The following is a 24,326-nucleotide window of genomic DNA, read 5'->3' on the forward strand; positions in this document are numbered from 1 at the left end:
TAGAACTTGACTGCACAATGACATCACTGTTTCAGATGATCATTTAAAAATTTTTCCTTTCTTTTATGATAGAGACATAGGGACCTAGAAAGAGAGACTGTCCCAGGACTGCTCTAGTAAAGATTCCCCTCTGCAGATAGGGACAAGAGACTTGAATATCCTTATGCATGGTGGGTATTCTGCCTTGTGTACTATCACCCATGTCCTACGCACTTCCTAAGAAGTATGTCAGGTGGGGGGTGGGAGTGGGCGGGAGGGATGGGTCTCAGTCCTTTGGTGGTGGGAATGGTGTTTATGTACACTCCTAGCAAAATGTAGACATATAAATCAGTAGTTAATTAATATGAGAGGGGGAAATCAATTGTATGTCTCAAAGTTTCTCAAAAGACAAACTGAATCTTTTTAATATATAGGCTACGTATTTGATATGCGGACGCTCTCAAAAGCCTAGACCAAGTAGATTAGAAGCATCCAATAGCACAGCTATATACAAGATACTGGGTACTGTACAGCAAACCATAACAAAGGGACTTTTCAAAGTTAACCCAATTAACAAATAATGTGATGATAATATTAACTATCGATTGTCTTTTTGAACCCTAAGACAGCAGGAACCTCACATCTTCACTATAGAGCCCCTACTTCCCCCAGTCCTGGCACCCTTGGATAGGGCCCACTTTCCCTTATGCATCTCCCAATCCAAACCAAATAATATTGTATCCGCCGATCACAACCTAACCAAAGCAATGATTGTCACCTCAACATACTTCACCTCAGACTGTGTCCAGAGACTTCACGTGTGGAATGACAACCCTTCAACTTCATTACTCGGGTGAGACCTTTCCTTTTATAGTACACTCTAATTTCATCTCAGGTAGTTCACTTTCTAACAAAGTCCCAAAATCTAGATATACACCAGTTTCTGTGAGAGAGAGCTTATGTGCACACGTATCCATAAACTACTGCAAAATATATACCTGAAAGCAGAAGTACACTAGAGTTTGCAGTGAGTACCTCCCTAACACTTCCTCTCCACTATTCCAAGCTTGGGATCCATGATTGCTCAACAAATTGTTTGGCTTCATATGTTAACTCTCTTTTCAATCACCAGGTTCCAGATGCCACCAGGATGCTGGCTAGGCTTCCCTGGATTGAAGACCCCACCAATGTGTCCTGGAGCTCAGCTTCCCCAGAGACATACCTTACTAGGGAAAGAGAGAGGCAGACTGGGAGTATGGACCGACCAGTCAATGCCCATGTTCAGCGGGGAAGCAATTACAGAAGCCAGACCCTCTACCTTCTGCAACCCTCAACGACCCTGGGTCCATGCTCCCAGAGGGCTAGAGAATGGGAAAGCTACCATGGGAGGGGGTGGGTTATGGGGATTGGGTGGTGGGAATTGTGTGGAGTTGTACCCCTCCTACCTTATGTTTTTGTTCACTAATCCTTTCTTAAATAAAAAATTAAAAAAAAAAAGAAGTATGTCAGGGATAAGTGTGTGTGTGTGTGTGTGTGTGTGTGTGTGTGTGTAAGAGGCTATATATAATTAATTTAACTTAATTAAATCAAGGCTTTTCTTTTTCTTAGAAAGAGGAGTGCAAACTTTAGTTAAGGCAAAGTAACAGAAGGAACATTAACATTTACTATATTATTTGTCAGGCTCTGTACTAGCTCTTTACATAGTGTTATACTCATACTGAAGAACACTTGCTATTGCTACTCAAACACAAGTAGTAAGTACATATCACTCTAAAAGGGCAGATTTGGTTGGCATGTCTGCTCCTAAATCCACTGGTGTGTCTGGGGCGCTGTAATTGGTCAGATCTAGGTCATGTGGTGATTGCCCTATATTTAGGGATGAAGGTTCACCTGGTTTACATGTCACTGAGGCCTATTTTTCCAAAACCCAGCAAGAATCCATCATAAGATCTTCATCAGAGTTCTTTTATGTTGTGATGTCACTCTTTTCATAGTACTGTGCTTTATAGACTAGTCAATTAAAATACTACACTATGGGTAGTTTTGTTTATATGCTTTTTTTTTTTTTTGCTAGATTATAAATTCCTGGAGGTTAGTGGCTTGTTTTATTTTTAGCAGATGGCCCAAATTGCACATAATATTTTTCTTGTTATGTTGTTGAACTTAACTTAATGTTAAATTAATACCCATGAATTATAGTGTTAGAATGCTAAATATTGCACTGCAATAGCAAATCTACCAAGAATACAGGTAGGATACATTTGGGGTCACTCAATTCAGATCTGGAATATTTTGTCAATTTCACACTTAATTTATAGTCCACATTTTCTGTTCTCTACCTCCTCTGTTGAATTGCATTTTTCTTTAGCTACCATACCTAAAATTTTTCTTGATTTCTGAGCCCTAGTGGTTAAGTAACTATCTTCATAGTTCTTATTACTCTGACCTCTAAGGTTTGAATTATAATTAACTCAGGAAATATAAATTTATTATTTGAGTCTTCTGAGACATTTGAACTGTGCTCTTTAGCATTTAAATGGCAGAAAACTCTGTTCTTCCTGATAAGAAGAGGCTGTTATGAACCCTTTTCTTCCCCTAGATATGAGAACTTGACATTTGTCTAGATTGTTAACTGATATATGAGAAGGCATTTTTACAAGGGATGTGTGACAGATTTGAAAGTAGATCAAACAGCAGAGGAATCACAATGACTAAAAAAAGAAAGAATTAAAAAAAAAACAACAATGTTAATCCAGAGAAGAAATTGAAAAATCAAGTTCCAGATCTATTTAAATTATATTCTCCTTTGCAACACATAGTTTAGAACTGCATTTTCTTTCATATGTTTAAGTTATCAATATACTAAAATATTTACTTAAGTGGAAATATGAGTGCTCTCTTTTAACACATTGATTGAAATCAGTTGTGTTTATTTCTTGAAAGGTTTTTTTAAATAAAATTAATTCTTATATAGGAATACATGAACACATAATTAGGCAAACATGCTATTCATAGCGTGAAGTCCTAATTGTTAAGTTTAGTGATCATGAGTGCTTCATTTTTCTTTTTAGAGTATAAAGCTTGCACATTCATATCTTTTTTGAGAGGAAGGCATAAATAAGGAAGGAAATGCTTTCCTTACAGAGGGTGCCAGTCTAACTGTCCAAGCACATCTAGAGTCTGAGAAGAATGGGAGGGGGCTTAGTTGCTGACCTTGAATGTTAATAGCATAGCGATCACTCTGATTTGGATCTCACAGATGACTCTCAACTTAAACCCCATCATATACACGAGATGAATGGACTCTAAGGGAGTTTGGTGGTGGTCTAGGTGTGCCGACACCTACCTTGGAGAGATGTCAAACTCTGCCCCTTGGCAAAAATAGTCTTATAAAACAGTATTTCCTCAGAAAAATACAATTATAAAATGTAAAATCTCAAGTCAAAAGTAACATACAACCATAATAACTACAGCAATAAAACAAGGACAACAAAAGGAAATAAATATTAAAAAATATATTTATATATATGAGGAACATACAAGTATTAGGGTCAAATGGGAGCCTAAAAACAAACTGTAGAAGAAGCTCATTTCTGTGGTTACAAAGAGAGGTCATTGAATTTATTTGAAAAACAGGAAAAGTGAAATTCTAGACATGTTGGAAATGTTCTGCCATTTTTTGCTTAGGAATTATGGCAAACCAACCTTATAAATATATATATTTAGACAGTTATTTTATTTTAAATATATATTTATTTACTAGAGGCATACAAATATAGACGTTGAAAAGGAAAGGGGAGATAAAGGGGTGCGGCTAGCAGCACTGCTTCATCACAGAGGGCTTGAACCCACGTCCTTGTGCATTGTTCTGTTTTTACCAGAGTCCTGCTCATCTCGGTCTTATGGTGGTGCTAGGGATATCCTCAGACATACGAGTCTATCTGCATAACCATTATGTTATCTTCTCCATCCAATCCTTGTGCATTATAACATGTGCACTCAACCAGGTACACCACTGCCTGATGCCAGTTATTATCTTATCTGAAGTGATTTTTCTTAGGATGCCATTATGGTTTCAGAAGATTTGTAAATCTAACAGAAATAGTAGTAATGTAAGACAAATTATTACCTATAGAGAGGCACACTCAATATCATTAATGAGAAGTAGGATAGGTGGCCAGAGAGATCATCACAATGCAGAGTTTATGCCTCACCATGCATGTAACCCCAGGTTCTGGCCCTATGTGGAAGTGTCATGGAATCAGGGAGTTAATGAGGTGATAGTGTCTTTCCTTCTGTCTGTCCTTCCTTCCTTCTGTTCCTCCTTTCTTTCCTTTTTCTCTCCTTTCCTTCTTTCTTTCCGTCCTTCTGTCCTTACTCCCTTCTTTCCTAACTTCTTTTTTGAAAGCAGGGCTATTGCTGAAGTTCAATGTCTGTTCCCAGTGGACATTCTTTTTAGTCTCCTTTTCTTTGATAAAGAGTGAAAGACAGAGAGAGGGAGAGACAGGAAGTACTGCTTTCCCCTTCATGAAGATTTTCTCCAGCAGAAGGGGGAGAGTGACCTGAACCTGAGTCTTGAGCTTAGTGAATTGTGCCCTCTACTGGGTGCGCCACCAGCAAGCCTTCAACCCATTCACTCTCCCACCCCCATCTTTTTATTCAATGCTGGCCTATGAATGGTGGAATTGCACACTCATGAGGCTCTAGCTTAATTTTTTTTTTTTTTTAGTTGACCAGGCCAAGACCTCATACTTGGAGAGAATTAGTTGGTCCACAACATGAAGTTATTCAGGAAGAACAACTAATTTAGTTTCCCACTCCTCCTCCTTCTTTTCTGTCTTCCTTGCTTAATTTCTACAGCCCATCAGCTACAAAACTACTTATGTTAGCATCCTTAAGGCAAGTTAAACTCCCTATCTGGCATTAACTGTAGTTATTTTCTGGCTGGCCTCTATGTACCAGTTTCCATCTTGTAATTCTCAGACAGGGAGAGAATTTTTAAAAAAGATTTTAAAAAGCATTCCTGGGCAGTTCTGAACTTGTAGAAATCCATGACAAAGGTCTCAACTGTTCAATGCCTATAGCAGCTAGGAAACAGTAGAAAATCGTCACTACCTCTATTTCAGTTGGATGTTTTCCCTTAGTCGATTTGTCAAGCTGGGGGCTGATCCAAGGCAGGGAGCAAAACTTTAGAACCTTCTGACAATGAGCAGTAAGGATTCTTTCAAACATAACCGACCTTTGCAACTATGACAAATGAAATGGTGGGGAGGCGGGGGCAGGGGTGGTGGTGGAGCCAATTTCTTTTGGATTCTAAGAAATCTATTTTATTGCAGATAGTAATTGATGCTTTCACCTTTTCCAGTTTCTGTTCTCTACGTTTAACTTTATTTTTCCCCTTGCTTTTGCCCAACAGCCATCTTGGCAACTCCTCCCTGGAATCATTTCCTGTCATGACATTTTTAGAAACCAAAATAACAGCATTTACAATGTTACAGCTGAATATTCCCATAGAGTATCTCAGTAAAACAAGCATTTTTGCATGGCAGTTTTGAATACACTATTGAACATGTATTCAGACAGAACTCTGGGTGTCCACAGTTTCTGGCTAACCAATAGGCTGGTTGTAGCATTGTTCCCTGTCACTCTATAATCATATCTGGCATTCACAGCTGGCGACACTCTGGCTTACATTTTTCTTGTGTAATGTCTTGTTTTAACTTCAGAACACATATTTATTCAGTGGTGGTGGATACCTTTGAACAACATGGGGCAACTGTGTAAATTCGCTATAAAAAATGAAGCCGAAATATATCACAAAATTACGTGAAAGTGTATTCCATCCCATAAATGCAATATCAGTTGGACAAATTCAATATACTCTGGATGATTTGGATTCTTCATAACAGATGGCCACATGTACTTTTTCCAAAAGAATTATTTACCTAGCCTTTTACATCGTTAATTTTCCATTTTAAATTTAGTGCAGCATAAACTCAGAGAGGTGCTGGGAAAAAGATCCAAAGTGTCTGCAGACAGTCCGTGTTCTTAAACCACAATGGCAAAACCTCAAAAATAGATGCAGCCCATCAAAGTTAAATTGAATGACTCAGTGTCTGGACCACTCAGAAGGTTGTTTTTTTTTTTTTTTTTTCCCCTTTCTCTAATTAGAGGAGGGGAGAAATTGTTAACTTTAGAAATTCAGGATCATGGATGAAGAAATTTGTTTTGTTTTTAGAGAGAGGGAATTGCCACCACATGAAATATGCATGAAAACCAAAGCCTCTTAAAAATATACATAAAGTAGAGGTCACTGGATGAAGCATGTGTCTTACCATGCACATGGCCCAGGTTCGAGTCCTGGTACCACATGAGAGTGTCAGAGCACCAGGGGAAATTGCACTGCTTTGATCTTCAACCCTCTCTCTTTATCTGTGTCTGAATGGAAAAAAAAAAAAAATCATTCCAGGGGTGGTTAAATTGCACATGGGAGAGGCCCTGACCCCCCACCCCAAAAAAAGTACCCATTAGTTTAGAGTTATATGAAAACAACAATTTACCCAGCTCTCAATTGCAAGGACATAGTCATGAAGTTCCTTCTCCTTTATCTCTGTCTACAGAAGCTGGTTAAAGGAGATCTTCCTCTCTGGCTTATAGTGATAATAGCATATGTGACTTTTTAAAAAGTTGTATTAATGAGACAGTGGGAGAGAGAGAGAGAGAGAGAGAGAACAAACTAAAACATCACTGACACATGGCTATGATAGAGATCAGACTTGGGACTTCATGCTTTTAAGTCAAAAGCTTTAATCACTACACCACCTCCTAGGCTATTAATTTTTTTTTTTTAACTTTACAAGTAAAGAGGGAGAGGAGAGAGAGAGAGAGAGAGAGAGAGAGAGAGATCACCAGAGCATTACTCTGTCATACACAACACTGGTGACCAAACTCTTACTTGGAACCAAGTTCAATGCTGTACCTACTACCCCCCCCCACCCCCACCCCCCCGCAGCTTCCACATGACCATTCTTGGCCAACAATATATAAGGGCTAATTTTCTGGACTTCTCCTGATTCAGGAAAAAAATCCCTTTCATTGTTAAAAAAGAAAAAGAAAAAAATTGGATTAATATCTTTTTCAGCCTTCCATTCGCTTCATGTGTTTGAATGAAAGTATGATACTAGAAGCTTGGAGGTCATCTTGGTAGTACGAATAAATATGGAAGGACAACAGAGAAGGAAGATGGGAAGGTGAGATCTTTGATTACTGCATCCAAACATTATATCTTATGCCAAATGTGGACCTGCTGCTTGGAGTCCTAAGAGGTCTTTCTTTAAAGATTTTTTATTATTTTTATTTGCTTATTGGATAGTAGAGATGGCCAGAAATTGAGAGGGAAGAGGGAGATAGAGAAGGAGAGAGATACTTGCAGCCCTGCTCCACCATTTGTGAAGCTTTCCCCCTGCAGGTGGGGACCAGGGACTCAAACCCAGGTCCTTGAACATTGTAACATGTGCACTCAACCAGGTGTGCCACCACCTGGCCCCCAGGAGGTCTAACATTGTCACATTGGCTTTTGCAAGAAGGGGATAATAAAATGGAATCCATTTTCAGCTCTACTTCCCTGCCCCACAGTTTCAGAGAATACTTACAAGGGTAGAATGATGGTTCAGAAACTTCTGTCTTACCTGCTTCTTGGAAAAACAAGAGGTAGATTTCAGGATAGATCAGACGGGGCCTTGAATTTATCAGCTTATCTAGCTTCCTGGATGACGATGTGTTTTCAGTGCTTTTCTTCCTTCTAACAGGTTTTAAGCTCTGCTGTTTGACCTGAAAGCAAAAGGCAAACAGGAGCAGATGGGTGGACGTGAGTTTCTGGTTGTTATTTTTCTCTTTGAAAATTCATATTACTACCTTTGTGAAATACTTCCTGTTAACAGATTGCAGGAGAGTCATAGTCATTTATCTAACACAATTAATTCATGTCATGTTGCCTTGACCCTCTAAGATTATGACAAATAATCCTGTCATTTTTTGGGGTTGTGACTTCATACCAAATTTGGAACATTTTAATCTCTGGATTTCCATGTATGTGACTCAAGTAACTGCATTTCTTAAACCACTTTTAGTCAGTTTTTTTCTTTTATTCATACCTTGCACATTCTTAATTAATACACCTGAGAAATTAATCTGCTAAAGTTCTTCTTCTTCTAGCGTTTGCCCTTCTTCCGTAGCCAGTCAGCAGTGTCAGGTTGAGCCTGATGTAAAGTTTCGAGACCTCCTTTGAATCTGGAGAGGTGGCAGTCGTTGACTATGTGGGTCATAGTCTGTCTGTAGCCACAGGGGCAGTTCGGGTCGTCTCTGGCTCCCCAGCGATGGAACATAGCGGCGCACCGGCCATGGCCTGTTTGATAGCGATTGAGGAGGGCCCGATCATAACGTGCTAGGTCAAAGCCGGGTTGACGCTTGCAGGGGTCTGTGATGAGGTGTTTGTTCTTTACCTCAGCTGACTGCCAACTCTGTTTCCAAGAGTCTGGAACAGAGAAGTTCAGTGTAGGCGTAGGGGACCAGATTGAATGATGAGACGTCAAGCGTTGGACAGGGTGGGCGAAGATATCCGCGTATATTGGCAGGTCCGGTCGAGCGTAGACGTGGGAAATGAACTTAGATGATGCCGCATCCCGACGAATATCTGGTGGGGCGATGTTGCTAAGAACTGGCAGCCATGGAACTGGGGTGGAACGGATGGTTCCAGAAATTATCCTCATGGAGGAATATAATTTGGAGTCGACCAAGTGGACATGGGGGCTACGGAACCATACTGGGGCACAGTATTCTGCAGTGGAATAGCATAATGCCAGAGATGATGATCGGAGTGTGGAAGCGCTCGCGCCCCATGAGGAGCTGGCCAGTCTTGCAATGATGTTATTCCTCGCGCCCACCTTTGCTGCAGTTTTTATTGTTCAATATATTTTGTTAAAAGTTTTTTTAGTGATTTAATAATGATTGACTAGATTGTGGTATAAGAGGGTGATGATTCCATACAATTCCCACCACCAGAGTTCCATATTTCCTCTTTTCCATCAGAAGTTTCCCATATCTTTAACCCTCTGGGAATATGGACCAAAGATCTTTATTGGGAGCAGTGGATGGACAGTCTGGCTTCTGTATTTGCTTCTCCACTGGACATGGGTATTGACAGGTTAATTCATAGTTCCAACCAGTTTCTATCTTTCCCTAGTTGGGCTGGGCTCTGGGGAGGTGAGGTTCCAGGACAAAATGGTGAGGTCATCTGCCCAGGAAAGTCAGGTTGGCATCATGGTAGCATCTGCAACTTGATGGCTGAAAAGCATTAAGATATAAAGAACAATTTGTTTAATAATCAAGAACTTAAAGGTAAGAGTATAACAGCTGAAATTTGAGGTCTTCATCTTGGAAAGAGCTAGGAAGTCTATTTTAGGTATACTCCAGGTGTTTTCATGAATTTTTTTTATATTTATTTATTCCCTTTTGTTGCCCTTGTTGTTTTATTGTTGTAGTTATTATTGTTGTTGTCATTGTTGGATAGGACAGAGAGAAATGGAGAGAGGAGGGGAAGACAGAGAGGAGGAGAGAAAGATAGACACCTGCAGACCTGCTTCACCACCTGTGAAGTGACTCCCCTGCAGGTGGGGAGCCAGGGTTCGAACCGGGATTCAAACCGGGATCCTTATGCCGGTCTGTTTTCATGAATTTTATAATCCATCCTTGCATAGAAAGACTTGATAAAGTAATTTCAGGATTATGGGATGATTCATTTCCATGCTGAAAGCCTTGATCTGAGAAAAAGAGGTCGCTATCCTGAGTCATATTAAATGCCTGGAGAACTTATTGTTTCAACATACTTGCAGAATTGATTATATTTCAGAACCCTGAATTCATGTGCTAGAATGCAACCTTGAATTCATGTGCTACAATGCCAGGGGTGGTGACAAAGCAGACATTTTGTTGTGCTCAACCACAATTCTCTGCATCGGTCGAAGGATTAGCATTCCCATTTTCACAGAGACAGATGAACTACTAAGGTGATCTGGAAGAACTTCTTATAGAGCCAACAAGTGTTTCCATTCCTCCAAGCTGATATTTTGCAATATGATGTATGAGTTCAGATCCCTGACTCTCACCTTTGACTGGAACCTGTCAGAACGTCCCTGGGATGTCCCCAAAAGTTATTCTGGGCATAGAAACAAAAGTCTTTCTAAGACTTCTTACTAGTCCAGGTTTCCTTCCTACTCCTTAAGTTCTGTATGTCCAACATGAATTGGCAGTTTTTTCTTTATTGGTACTGTCATCTTTTTACCAATTTATCTGTAGTTAATACCCATCCATTATTCCATAAATGCAATGATTGTTATCCATAAGATTAAATTCTTGGAGTATTTTTCTCTTGACAGTTTTGTGATAATACCAACTTACATTCCACTTCCTATTTATTCACATCTACAGGGGTGAGGATGGTATGGCCGGGGGAAGCTCACCTGATAGGTCAAGTGTCTTGCCACGCATATAGTCCAAATTCAAGTCCTGGCACCAAATTGGAGTACTACAGAGGTTCTGAGAGAAAATTTCATGCTACAGTGTTCTTTCTTGAATGAAAATGTCAGCTGCCAGTGATGAAACCAAGCATTTGCAAATTTAATTCCACAAAAATAAGTACATTAATGAATAATAAGTAAATAATAGGTCTAAAACAAATGAGTAAATCTTCTTGACCTTTGGTTAGGCAATGATGTCTTAGAAACTAGAACAAAAGCACAGATAAAAGCATTGAGCTTAGTCTTCACCAAAAGCTTAGAGTTTACCAATTCTAAAAAGTTTTGTGCTTTAGAGGACACAATTAGATTTAAAAAAAGAAAGAAAGAAAGAAAAGAAGTGATAAAGAATTCTTATAGCTCCATAGTAAAATGAACAACCTATTTTTAATTATTTTTTCTTATTTGGAAATTAATAGTGGTGTATATATAAGAAATAATGCAGAGATTAGATTTTTGTGATGTTCTAGTACCTACTGCAACCAAAACACTGATATTGAGGCAATCAGTGTCAGTATAGAATGCTGCATTCCCCCTCAGGTTGCCATTTAAGTAGACAATCAGCCATAGACATTTCTCAAGAAAAGAGATAAAAATTAGCAGCAAGCACTATACACATGAAACCACCTAATAAAGGTCACTAGCCATCAAGGAAGCATTAGAAGTGTGTTGGCACGTATTTTGGGGAAATGTAAAACTGTTCTCCTGAGGCAACTACAGCCTTCTAAACCAAGGATATTTTGCAATTCCAGAAATGTGGATAGATATGAGAACCTTTAGAAATTGTTGTGTTCTTTGATGGGAAAAGATGGTGGTTTGGTTAGGGGTGAAATGTATCTTGTGGAAATTTACCCTTGAGACAACAAAAATACTGTAAATCAACATTTTCTCAATAAAGTGATATTGAAGTTGGAAAAATTGAAAAAAAAATTTTACAAAAGGTCTACCTAAACAAAGCAGAATTGACCCCGACTTGCTATGAAAACAAAGAAGACTTTGGAATCATTTAGAGATTAGGAAATTTACTGACTATAAGATTGACAATAGAATGGAGGCCAGGTGGTGGTGCACCTGGTTAAGCGCACACACTACAGTATGCAGGGTCCTAGGTTCAAGCCCATGGTCTCTACCTGCATGGAGAAAGCTTCACAAATGGTGAAGCACGGCTGCAGGTATTTCTTTGTCTCTTTCCCTCCCAATCTCCCCACCCACTCTCAATTTATTTCTGCCTCTTTACAATAATAAATAAAAAATATTTTTAAATTTTGACAATAGGGGCTGGGTGTTGGCACTTCTGTTAGAGTGAGTACACTCACTGAATTCAAGCCACTAGGCCCATCTACAGGAAGGAAGCTTCAGGAACCATAAAGCAGAGCTGCATGGGTCTCTCTTTCTCCCTCTCTGTCTCCCACTTCCCTCTCAATTTCTCTGTCTTTACCAACAGAAAAAGAAAGGAGGAAAAAAGTGGCTGTCAAGAGTGATGGATTTCATGTGCTGGCACTGAGACCTAGTAAGCCTAGCTATTTAATTAATCAAATTTTAAATCCCTTTGTTAAAACGTTGAGAATAAAATTAGGACATTGGGGGAAAATATATTGCAATGGATAATCTGGGCTCTTATTTATTGTCATCACTTCTTCTAGCGTTTGCCCTTCTTCCGTAGCCAGTCAACAGCATCAGGTTGAGCCTGATGTAAAGTTTCGAGACCTCCTTTGAATCTGGAGAGGTGGCAGTCATTGACTATGTGGGTCATTGTCTGTAGCCACAGGGGCAGTTCGGGTCGTCTCAGGCTCCCCAGCGACGGAACATAGCGGCGCACCGGCCATGGCCTGTTCGATAGCGATTGAGGAGGGCCCAATCACTAAGGGTGTGCCATTACAAGTTTGACTTCCTTTTAAACTTTTTAAATATATATATATATATATTTATTGGATAGAGACAGCCAGATCAAGAGGGAAGGGGGAGGTAGAGAGGGAGACAGAGAGACACCTGTAGCCCTGCTTCACCATTCATGAAGCTTTTCCCCTGCAGGTGGGGACTGGGGGCTCGAACTTGGGCCCTTGAACATTGTAACATGTGCGCTCAACCAGGTACACCACCAGCTGGCCCCCCAAGTTTGACTTTTTCAGAAGAGAGAGAGAGAGAGAGAGAGATACCACAGGACAGAAGCTTCCCTCAGTGCTATGAGGGTCAAGCTTGAACCTGGATTGTGAAAATGGCAAAGCAGTCAAGATAGCTCACCTCCTTCCAAAGCACAGGAGTGAATAGTCATACTACTTCAATTACAAGTACATGTTTTAGAGAAATATTTACAAGTGCGTAGACAGACATTCGTGATTGCTTTGCTTGGAAAAGAGAAATAACTCTTTTATCCATTAAGATAGAATGCATAATTAACTCCATAATTCCTATTTGGCAGTTAATATGAAGCACTTACATCAATCTGTAAGCATCAATATGAGTATATTTGAAAAGCAAATTAGGAATTCAATAAGAAAATTATTAAATGGTATGTACATAAGATGTAATATTATACAATTAAAACCAAGATAATATTATCTATTAATTCAAGTACACATGTATAATAAAATTATGCCACCCTACATGGAACTAACTAATTGACTAAAATTTTACTTCAGGATTTCTGGGGAAGGAGGAAGGAGGAAGGAGAAAATATTGGGGATGGGATTAGAGCTGTATCCGTAATACTTGATTAAAAAATAAGTAAATGTAAAACAGAATAGATTAATAACATGTGTCAGATCTGGATAGCAAACAATTAGTTTTTTATATATTTGGGGTACTTCAAAAGTCAAATAGGCAAAACTTGGCTTGAAGAGTTTTTCAATCACAATAAACTCTCTAATGAGTTGACATATAGCCCTCTGCTTAGTTTTAATCCTCTCATTACTTGCCATACCTCAAAGCTGGGCAGAGAGTAAACATATTTTTTTCTCCTTGACAGATGGGTGAACTGGAAGCTTTAATTACTTTCTCTTAGCTACATAATAAGTAGCTCTGGACATAAAATGTTTTAGTCAATAACTTAAATTTTGATCATCACACAGAATGTCAGAGCACAATGTTTAGCTCGTTTGCCTTTCATTGCGAGACATCATAACGAAGATACACAAATGTCCTATTCTATATATAAACAGAAAACCTAAGTCTATATGCATAGTAAGACCCTATAGGACAGAAAAAAAAAACGCTTAGAATTTAGTTTTTTTCAGCATTGCTGTGGTAAATAAGCTTTTCCATTCTGAAATGGTTCCAAATAAATAATAAATCATTAATCATATTTAAAGTGAAAGATCTGGGTGTTCCTGAAAACTCAAAAATAAATCATCCCTCCTGTGAGAACATTTGCGGGTGGGGAAGATATCATAGTGGCTATGAAAAAAAAGACTCTTAGGCCGGAGACTCTGAAGTCCCAGGTTCAGTCCCATACACCACCATTAGTAAAAGCTAATCAGTGCTCTGAAAAAATAATTGATTTTCCTTTTGCAGAATTGGGTATTCAGGACAAAGTGTGTCTAGCATATATTCAGTCTTCCACTGGCTGTGTCCTGCCTCAATTACTTGACTCTCCCAGGATTCATAAAAGATTATGGAAAAAATATATATCACATTGAGAGAACAGCATTAATCTTAACAATACTCTGCTTGTTAAGAACATGGTAGAGTCTAATGGGGCTGGAAAGACAGGTTCACAGAATGATGTAATAGGAGACGAGATTTTGGAGGTAGATTTTTCTCTGCAACAGCTAAAGCTTTTTGAAAAATATTTCAGGGCAGCTGCTTTAGGTTTTTCTTGGAAGTAATGCCATTCCAGACTTATTATCAGAATATGAAGCAACCATGTTACAGCTGGCTAAACTTATAGAGACTTAGTTGCTGATGAAACTGGAAATCAGGAAACAAGACAAACATGGAAGAGGCTCTTGATGGTCATCAAGGATTCACATTTCTTCTCCCTTTCTCTTTCACAAACCTTGTCCTCATTCTCATTGGATGGTTGTTCTTCCTCTAGGAAGAAAGAAAGGGAAACTCAAAAGAGAAACGTCATTCCATCCAGCTTCCCTTTTTATAACAGTGTAATAGCTTGGATGGAAGCCCCACATAGTAGAATTAAGCTTTTACCTCTGATCAAAGGTAACTCCAGGAATTGTAGGACGATGTATGTTGTGTGTACGTGATCTGAATGTATGTTTTACTGCTTTACTGATAGATATTTTGCAGACAATAAATAGTACAATCTAATGAGTTTCAACATATGTGGTCATTAATTAAACATTGCCATAGTTAAGAAAATAAATACCTTGAGGATGTACATATTTTTTTTGAGTGGGAACTTTGCCACCTGAATAAACAAAAGTTCTTTAAGCCAGGGCAATGTGAAAAAAAAAAGATATGTGAGATGCAATGAACTATATGTCCTAGTTTCTGCCTATTCAACCTTAGCTGGTAATATGACTTAGAGGCAAATGTGATTTTTAGTAAGACCAGGGTTATAGCTCCAGTTCTCTCCAATAATATGTGACTTTAAATGATTTGGTTTCAAGAGTGCATGCACTGGGCAGCAACCATTTGCCAGGTAAACCACCATCCCTCAGGCACACAACAGAGGGATTCTTTTCTGAGTAATTGACCTATTCAGGTTGTTAACATCTTTCTACTCAACATTGGAAACTTACATTTTTGTAAACATAATTTTATTCATACTTTAAACTTGTCTTTATAAAATTGAATGTCCATATTTTAACAACTGAAAGAAAAAAATCCTTTGTGTTGATTCATCTGTCTCCCAACTCTTATTTATTTATTTATTTATTTATTTATTTATTTATTAATTATTGGCTAGAGAGAGAGAAATTGAAAGGAGAGGGGGAGATAGAGAGGAAACAGGGAGACACCTGCAGCCCTGCTTCACCATTTATGAAGCTTTCCCCTGCAGATGAGGACCAGGATCTGGAACCTTGTGCATTGTAATGTGTGCCCAGCTCAATTTTTAAATTTTTTTCCCCTTTATTGGGGGGGGGTAGTGGTTTACAGTCAACAATAAATTATAGCAGTCAGTACATGTGTAACATTTCTCAGTTTTCCACATAACACTCTAACCCCCCCCCCCAGGTCCTCCTCCACCATCATATTCTAGGACTACCCTAGAGTCCTTTACTTTGGTGCAATACACCAAATCCAGCCCAAGTTCTGCCTTGTGTTTTCCCTTATGTTTTAATTTTCAAATTCTGTCTACTAGTAAGATCATCCCATAGTCATCCTTCTCTTTCTGGCTTATTATACATAATAGGACTCCTTCAAGCTCCATCCAAGATGAGGTAAACAAGGTGAACTCACCATTTTTAATAGCTAAATAGTATTCCATTGTGTATATACACCACAACTTACTCAGCCACTCATCTATTGTTGGACACCTACTTAAGTTGCTTCCAGGTTTGGGATATTAAAAATTGTGCTGCTATGTAAAGATCTTTTCCCATTTTGTAATGGGTGTTTTTTGGTGGTGTTTTTTTTTTTTTTCTGTGCAATTTTTAAAAGATTATTTATTTATTTATTTATTTTTAAATATTTATTCCCTTTTTTGCTTTATTGTTGTAGTTATTATTATTTTGTCATTGTTGGATAGGATGGAGAGAAATGGAGAGAGGAGTGGAAGACAGAGAGGGGGAGAGAAAGACACCTGCAGACCCGCTTCACTACCGGTGAAGCAACTCCCCTGAAGTTGGGGAGCCGAGGGCTCAAACCGGAATCCATACACCGGCCCTTGGACTTTGCACCACATGTGCTTAACCCGCTGTGCTAATGCCCGACTCCTTATTTATTTATTTATTTATTTATTTATTTATTTATTTATTTATTTATTTATTTATGAGAAAGATAGGGGGAGAGAAAGAAAGAACCAGACATCACTCTGGTATTGCTGGGGATTGAATTCAGAACCTCATGCTTGATAGTCCAGTGTCCTAGCCACTGTACCACCTCCTGGACCATGCTGTGAAGAAGTTTTTCAATTTGATGTAGTGCCATTGGTTTATTTTTGTCTTAGTCTTCCCTGTAGTTGGATTTGTATCATTGAAGATTCCTATGAAATTTAGATGGAAAAGAGCCCCAACAATATTTTCCTCTAAGTATTTGATAGTTTCTGCTCTAACATCTAAGTCCTTGATCCATTTGAAATTAACTTTTGTGTTTGGTGAAATGTAGTGATTCAGTTTCATCCTTCTGCATGTTTTAACTCAATTTTCCAGCATCATTTGTTAAAGAGAATCTCCTTTCCCCATTTAATAGTGTGGGAACCAGATATCTATAGGTTTGAGGTCGAGTCAACTTTCATAATGCTTGGTTTTACCCAGAGTTGTTTTTAGTTTATTTTTAGTCTGTTTCTTTCCCATTTCATAATTTACTGAAATACATATTTACCTTTAGTTGTTATTTTTGGTTTTATTAAAAATTATTTTAGATTTTTTTCCCACATTTGTGAGTTCACTACTCCTGGGCTGAGTTTCTTTCTTTCTTTCACTTTTAAAATTTTTATTTATAAAAAGGAAACACTGACAAAAACCAGAGGATAAAAGGGGTACAACTCCACACAGTTCCCACCACCATAACTCTGTATCCCATCCCCTCCCGATAGCTTTCCTATTCTTTATCCCTCTGGGAATATGGACCCAGGATCATTTAAGACAGTAAGAGAGAGGGAGAAATGCAGGGCTAGAGCTTCCCCCAGTTCTGTGACTCTCCCATGTGTCTCCAGAGCTCAAACCTAGGCCATGTGCATTGCAAGAGCCTTACCCTACTTGGAGAGCTATAAATCCAACCCATCAAGTTCTATTTACCCCAGTCCTTTCATTAATTGAATTTTATGCTTATCCCTTTTTTCATTTTCATTGTTATTTCCACTAATAACGAAAATCTGAGGGTGGGGGTATATCATAATGGTTATGCAAAGATATTTTCATGCCTGAGGATCTCAAGTCCCAGGTTCAATCCTACATACCACCACAAGCCAGAGCTGAACAGTGCTCTGGTAAAAAAAATAAATAAATAAAACAAACAAAGAAACAAAAAAGTTGAAGACTATTTCCAGAATAGAAAAATAGCACAATAGCTATGCAAAAAGACTTTTATGTCTGAAGCACCAAAAGGCCCAGGTTCAAGCCCCTGTACCACCGTAAGACAAGAGTTGAACAGTGCTCTGGCAACAATAATGACAAAATGTTTTACCTAAACCAATTAGACCATCTTCCATAACTAAAGAAAAATAAGACACAATATTATATTTTTGAGAATGATCTTTTAAAAGGTAAAAACAAAAGTACAAGCCTTAGTGTGGATGGTAGCTCACTGGGTAGGATGCCAATATTACTGTGCACTAGACCGAGTTCAAGCTGTAGCAATAAATTGGACACCCTATGGCTTTGGTGACTCTTCGGTGCAATGGTGTTTGAAAATCAAACTACCTTTCCCACCCCCAAACACACACACACACACACACACACACACACACACACACACACACACCCCTAGAACAATAGGTTCCAGTTCCACACAAATAAGCAAGAAAATACAAACTATTTGTGACCTAAATTACATGTTTAACAAATTTAAAACACTGGGGGACATATCCCTTTAGATTATTCTCTCCTTGAGCTCTTTTCTCTCTATGCATGTTAATTTTTTAAATGCCATCATACTAGATATGAAATCATACATTTATTTTGAGATAATATATTAATGTCATAAAATGCAAATCTGCTATTTTAATAGCTGGATAGTTTTCCAAAGTTTGAATATATCATAAGTTATCCACAATTATAAATGCTGATGCTGTTTCTTGCTTCCAATAATACTATCTTTGCTGAATAATTAATTAGTAAAACTATAACTGGAAATTGTTGCCATACCTCTTAGTGTGACACCTATTATTATGCCCAAATGTCCCTCCTTTCTTCATCTTCTCTCTCCAGTTTCTGATGGAATTGGAGTTCAGAGCTTTCTGGTCATCTTCCCCCAAGTGTTTCTCCCTCACTGAGAGTATGGATCAAAATTCTTTTTGGGGTACAGAAGGTGGGAGTTCTGACTTCTGTAATTGCTTATTCACTGGACATGGTTTTTGGCAGGTGGAGCCATAGCTTCCCACCCCCCACCCTAGCCTGTTTCTATCTTTCCCTAGTGGGACAGGGCTATGAAGTGGTGACATTCCAAGACACACACTGGTGAGGTCATCTGCTCAGGGAAGTCCACATGGAATCATGATAATGTCTGCAACTTGATGGCTGAAAGGAGGAAAGATACAAAGTGGGACAAAATGATTAACGGACAGGAAACAAAAGGTAGAAGTAGAGCAGATGAGAATAGGTATCTTTGGTGGAAAGAAACTAGCAAGTACATTCTAGGCATGTTCCAAGAAGACCATGACTATCTTAGTACTTTGCTTGAGTTTGATAGCTCACCAGGAGTTGAACAAAAATATTGTCTGAGAAGATGGTGTCAGAGTAAAGAAAATGGCGAGAAAGTTGGATTAGGACAGAGAGTAGCTCTAATTCTTGAAAAAAAAAAAAACCTCCATAAATAATATTAACTGTTTACCTCATCCATTTGTTCAAGGATATATATATCACAAGAGTCTGTGTTATTTCTGAGTCTCTATTGGTCTGACCTCAATGTTTATGGCCACAGCTGGGAACAGCAGGCTGCACTAATTTCAGAATCAGTCTTCCTTGAGTGGCAGGGCAGGAAGACCCAGCCTCCCTCAGGAAAACTGGAGCAGTCCCCACCATTGATGCTTTATGGTGAGTACAAGATCCTGGGAAGGTCCTCAAGAGGGTTTATGATGATGTTCCTGATGGAAGTGTCCATTGATGATGGAGAGAGGGATCCATTAGAGGTCCCAGCCCATAATATTTGTGTGGGAATCCAAAAATCCCATAACTAGGGGCCCCAGATGATGGGGGAATGTGGTACTAACCAAAAAGACCATTATTAAGTAAGCTAGTCTCTTACCCTTATCCAACTTTTGTAGCCCTCTCTATCTGACAATCTTGGACTTTTCCTCAATCATTTAAGGATGGAGTGTCATTTGTTGTTCCCAACCAGAATTAGGTTTTCGGTATCTGTCTTCTTTGGGACTGTCTCTTATATATCCAAGCTAGTTTGTTTTAAGTCTGATTTGTAGTAAGAATTATGATAACTTCTTTAGGCAATTTTATTAGGATTCCAGGATTATTAGGTCTAAGTATTATCACAGAGAATTATTAAGCACTTTTACTTTGAGTTATATAATTGCCCTTTGTGGCTACATGTACACCTTTACTGAGCACCCTAAACCCTAGCCTGTATCTAGTATCTTTAACTTTGTTAGGAGACACCTCTTATCACTGCTATTCAACATAATCAACGTAAATCCTTGCCATTTCAATCAGGCAAGAAAGATATATCAAAGGAATTCAGATTAGAAAGGATAAAGTTAAAACATCATTATTTGCTGTTATACCTACAAGGATCCAGAAATTCTTCCAAAAAACTACTATAAATCATCAGTAAAATCAGTAAAATAGCAGGTTACAAAAATCAGTACTCATAAACCTGTGGCATTTCTTTAAACAAAAAATGGGCCAGGGTGGTAGATAGCATAATGGTTTTGCAAACAGACTCTCATGCCTGAAACTCCATAGACCCAGGTTCTATCCTCTGCACCACCATAAGCCAGAGCTGAGCAGTATCTGGTAAAAAAAAAAAAAAAAAATCCAGAGGAAAGGGAACTTAAGGAAGCAATCTCATTTATAATTGAATCCACAAAGATAATAAAGGAGGTAAAGGACCTCTTCAACATTAGTGGTAAATCATTGTTAAAAGAAATATATGAGGGAGTCGGGCGGTAGCACAGCGGCTTAAGCGCAGGTGGCGCAAAGCACAAGGACCGGCAAAGGATCCCGGTTCGAACCCCCGGCTCCCCACCTGCAGGGGAGTCACTTCACAGGCGGTGAAGCAGGTCTGCAGGTGTCTATCTTTCTCTCCTCCTCTCTGTCTTCCCCTCCTCTCTCCATTTCTCTCTGTCCTATCCAACAATGACAACAACAATAATAACTACAACAACAAAACAACAAGGACAACAAAAGGGAATAAATAAAATAAATATTAAAAAAAAGAAATATATGAACACATACACATAAAAATGGAAGAAATCCCCTGTTCATAGATTAGAAGAATAAATATTAAAATACAATCCTATCAAAAGCAATCCATAGACTCAGTGCAATCCCTATTAAAATCCCAAGAACATATTTCAAAGAAACTGAACAACATCCAAAAATTCATGTAAAACTACATATTAAGACACACACACACACACACACACACACACACACACACACACACACAAATAGCAAAAGATCTCCTGAGGAAAAAGGAAGAAAAATGTGAGGCATCACAATTCCTGACTTCAAAGCAATATTATAAAGCAAAAGTATTTAAAATAGTATGGTACTGGAACAAAAATGGACATATGGACCAATGGAACAGGATAGAGAGCCCAGAACTAAACATATTTGTAGGCATATTATATATGATAAAGGGGCTAAAACTGCGTCCCTTGGGATAAAGTGGATGGAACTAAAGGAGATTATGCTTAGTTAAGCAAGTATGGAGGTAAAAGAAACTACAGAATTGTTTCACTCATGTGTGGAATATAGAGAATTGAACATATAAATGTGAAAAAAATATCAAACTATAGTGGTTATCTATGACGGTGGGGATGGGAACACAGCCCTTTAGTAATGTGAGTGGTAGAAAAAAAAAAGACTATACTATAAACCATTACTGAATGAAGCTCTATTTTAAAATCAGTATTAAATCCCGAGGGGGGGGGCTTGCAGTTTAGTTTCATCACGCATGAAACCTTCCCTTTGTAGATGAGGACTAGAGGCTTGAATGTTGGTCGTTTCGCACTGTAATGTGTGCACTCAACCACCCAGCCTCCCCGTAGAACATTTCTATACATCAGTCTTACTCTTTTTTTTTCTTCCTTGCTTTTCTTTTTTTTTTTGAAAAGACTTTACTGCAGCTGAGATGTGTGTGTTAGTTAATACCGGTATTGTCTCTGTTTTTTATACATATTTTTATTTTATTCATTAATTTTGGATAGAGACAGAAGAAATTGACAGAGGAGGGGGAAATAGAGGAGAGAGAAAGAGAGACACCAGCAGACTTGCTTCATCGCTCATAAAATCCCCCTTCCCAAGCAAGAGAAAACTGGGGTCTTGAACTGGAGTCCTTATGCACTGTTCTTCCTTGCTTTTCATTTATGAGTGAGGAGGGAATAATTTATGTTTCTTGTTTGCCCATAAACAGGCTAGACTAGAGCTGTCTTCTCCTAAGCTTGACTATAGCTTAATACCCCTTTTCCTGTCATCTTACAGATCCATCTCCTGCAATCTGTAGAAAAGGAAAAGGGAGGTAGGCACCTGAGCAGTCCAGCCAAGGAATGTTGATGGTGAAATGTTTTCTCTCCATATTTGGTGAAGTGCTTACAGGTTTCAGATTTCTGGTTCTTGCTTATTTTATAACCTGTCTCTTAGCCAGTTTGCTTCATGCTTTATATAAGCTGCAACTGTGCCCAGCTTCCTTCCCACCTGCAATCTTACCGCTTGGCATGACTTCTGTAAAAATTCAGGAACTTCAAGACATCTTTCCAAATTCTGTTAATGAACCTCAATAAATTGAAGTTTAAGTCATATATCCACTCTTGGCTGACTTAAAACTTCTCATTCAACAGATCTTGTCTCTCCACAAAGGGCACTCTTCACTGGAAAATTTGAGAATCATTTCTTGCTGACTAGACTATTCTATGACTGAATCTCAATTTTCTACTTTGTGAATTATATATCCCTGCCTTCCAATTTGAAGGTGAATTCTTCTTGTGTTTTATGGTCCACTGAATATTTCAGTGGAAATCTGAGAAGTGGGGGCAGGTACACACCTGGTTAAGCACACATTGTATGGAGCAAGACTACTGTATCCCACTAGACTGTCATTCAGACTAGATGGAGGCATAAGATCCTTCTCAGACAAGCAACAGTTGAAAGAATCAACTATCACCAAGCCTGCCATGAAAGAAGTTTTGAAAGGTCTCCTATAAACAGTCAGACCACTATAAATATGCCATCTCTCAGAACACTCTGAAATCTACAAAAATGGCACTAAAATACCTTCAGTCTTTGATATCAGTAAATGTCAATTGCCTGAATTCACCAATTAAAAGGCACAGAGTAGGAAAATGGATCAGAAAACACAATCCAACAATATGCTGTCTACAGGAAACCCACCTAACTCAACAAGACAAACACAGACTCAAAGTGAAAGGATGGAAAACTATCATACATGCCAATGGCCCACAAAAAAGGGCAGGAACAGCTATTCTCATATCTGACATGATAGACTTTGAAATAAATAAAATTATAAAAGATAGGGATGGAAACTACTTAATGCTCAGAGAATCAGTCAATCAAGAGGACTTAACAACTATTAACATCTATGCACCCAATGAGAAGCCATCTAAATACATCATTTACTGAAAGAGCTACAGAAGTATATTAACAGCAACACAGTCATAGTAGGAGACTTCAACACCCTACACTGTCAAGCTGACAGATCTTCCAGGCAGAAAATCAATAAAGACATGAGGGAACTAAATGAAGAGATAGATAAACTAGAACTATTGGACATATTTAGAGTCTTTCATCCCAAGAAACTAGAAAACACATGGGTCATTCTCAAGGATAGACCATATGTTAGGCCACAAAGACAGCATCAGCTAATTCAAGAACATTGAAATCATCCCAAACATTTTCTCAGACTACAGTGGAATTAAACTGACACTTTACAATCAACAAAATATTAGTAATAGTCCCAAAATGTGGAAGCTCAACAGTACACTACTTAACAACTACTGGGTCAAAGAAGAAATAAAGGAAGAAATCAAAATGCTTCAAGAATTTAATGAAAATGAAGACACAAGCTATCAAAATATTTGGGACACAGCTAAGGTAGTACTGAGAGGGAAGTTCATAGCCATACAAGCACACATAAGGAAACAAGAAAAAGCACAAATAAACAGCCTGATTGCACATGTTAAAGACCTAGGAAAAGAAGAACAAAGGAACCCTAAAGCAACCAGAAGGACAGAAATCACTAAAGTTAGGGCAGAAATCAATAACATTGAGGATAAGAAAACCATACAAAAGATGAACAAAAGTAAATGTTGGTTCTTTGAAAGAGTGAACAAAATCGACACACCTTTAGCCAGACTCACAAAACAAAAAAGGGTGAAAACCCAAATAAATTGAATCATAAATGAAAGAGGAGATATCACAACAGACAGCTCAGAAATTCAACATATCATGTGAGACTTCTGTGAACAACTATATGCCACCAAGCTAGAGAACCTGGAAGAAATGGACAATTTCAAAGATAACTTACAAACTTCCTAAATTAAATAAAGAGGAACTTGATAACATGAACACACCCATCACAGGTAATGAAATTGAAACAGTTACCAAAAACCTTCCCAAGAATAAAAGTTCTGGACCAGATGGTTTTACAAATGATTTCTACAAAACGTTCAAAGAAGAACTAATGCCTCTACTTTTAAAAGTCTTCCAGAAGATTGAAGACACTGGAATACTCCCTTCCAGCTTCTATGAGGCCAACATCACTCTGATATCAAAAGTAGACATGGATACAACCAGAAAAGAAAAC

At 38.4% G+C, this 24,326-nt stretch overlaps 1 long non-coding RNA gene across 1 annotated transcript in view; it reads right to left on the reverse strand.

Annotated features, from left to right (window-relative positions):
- Positions 1 to 8,957: 8,957 nt before the first annotated feature.
- LOC132541312 (uncharacterized) overlaps positions 8,958 to 24,326 on the reverse strand; it is a 73,178-nt gene continuing 57,809 nt past the window's right edge. The window contains exons 2-3 of the long non-coding RNA XR_009552474.1: positions 14,545 to 14,579; positions 8,958 to 9,321 (exon numbers count right to left, since the gene is read on the reverse strand). This is a non-coding gene — a long non-coding RNA (uncharacterized LOC132541312). The remainder of the gene's footprint in view (positions 9,322 to 14,544; positions 14,580 to 24,326) is intronic.

Source organism: Erinaceus europaeus, chromosome 11 (assembly GCF_950295315.1).
Source record: "Erinaceus europaeus chromosome 11, mEriEur2.1, whole genome shotgun sequence".
NCBI classification, from domain to species: domain Eukaryota; kingdom Metazoa; phylum Chordata; class Mammalia; order Eulipotyphla; family Erinaceidae; genus Erinaceus; species Erinaceus europaeus.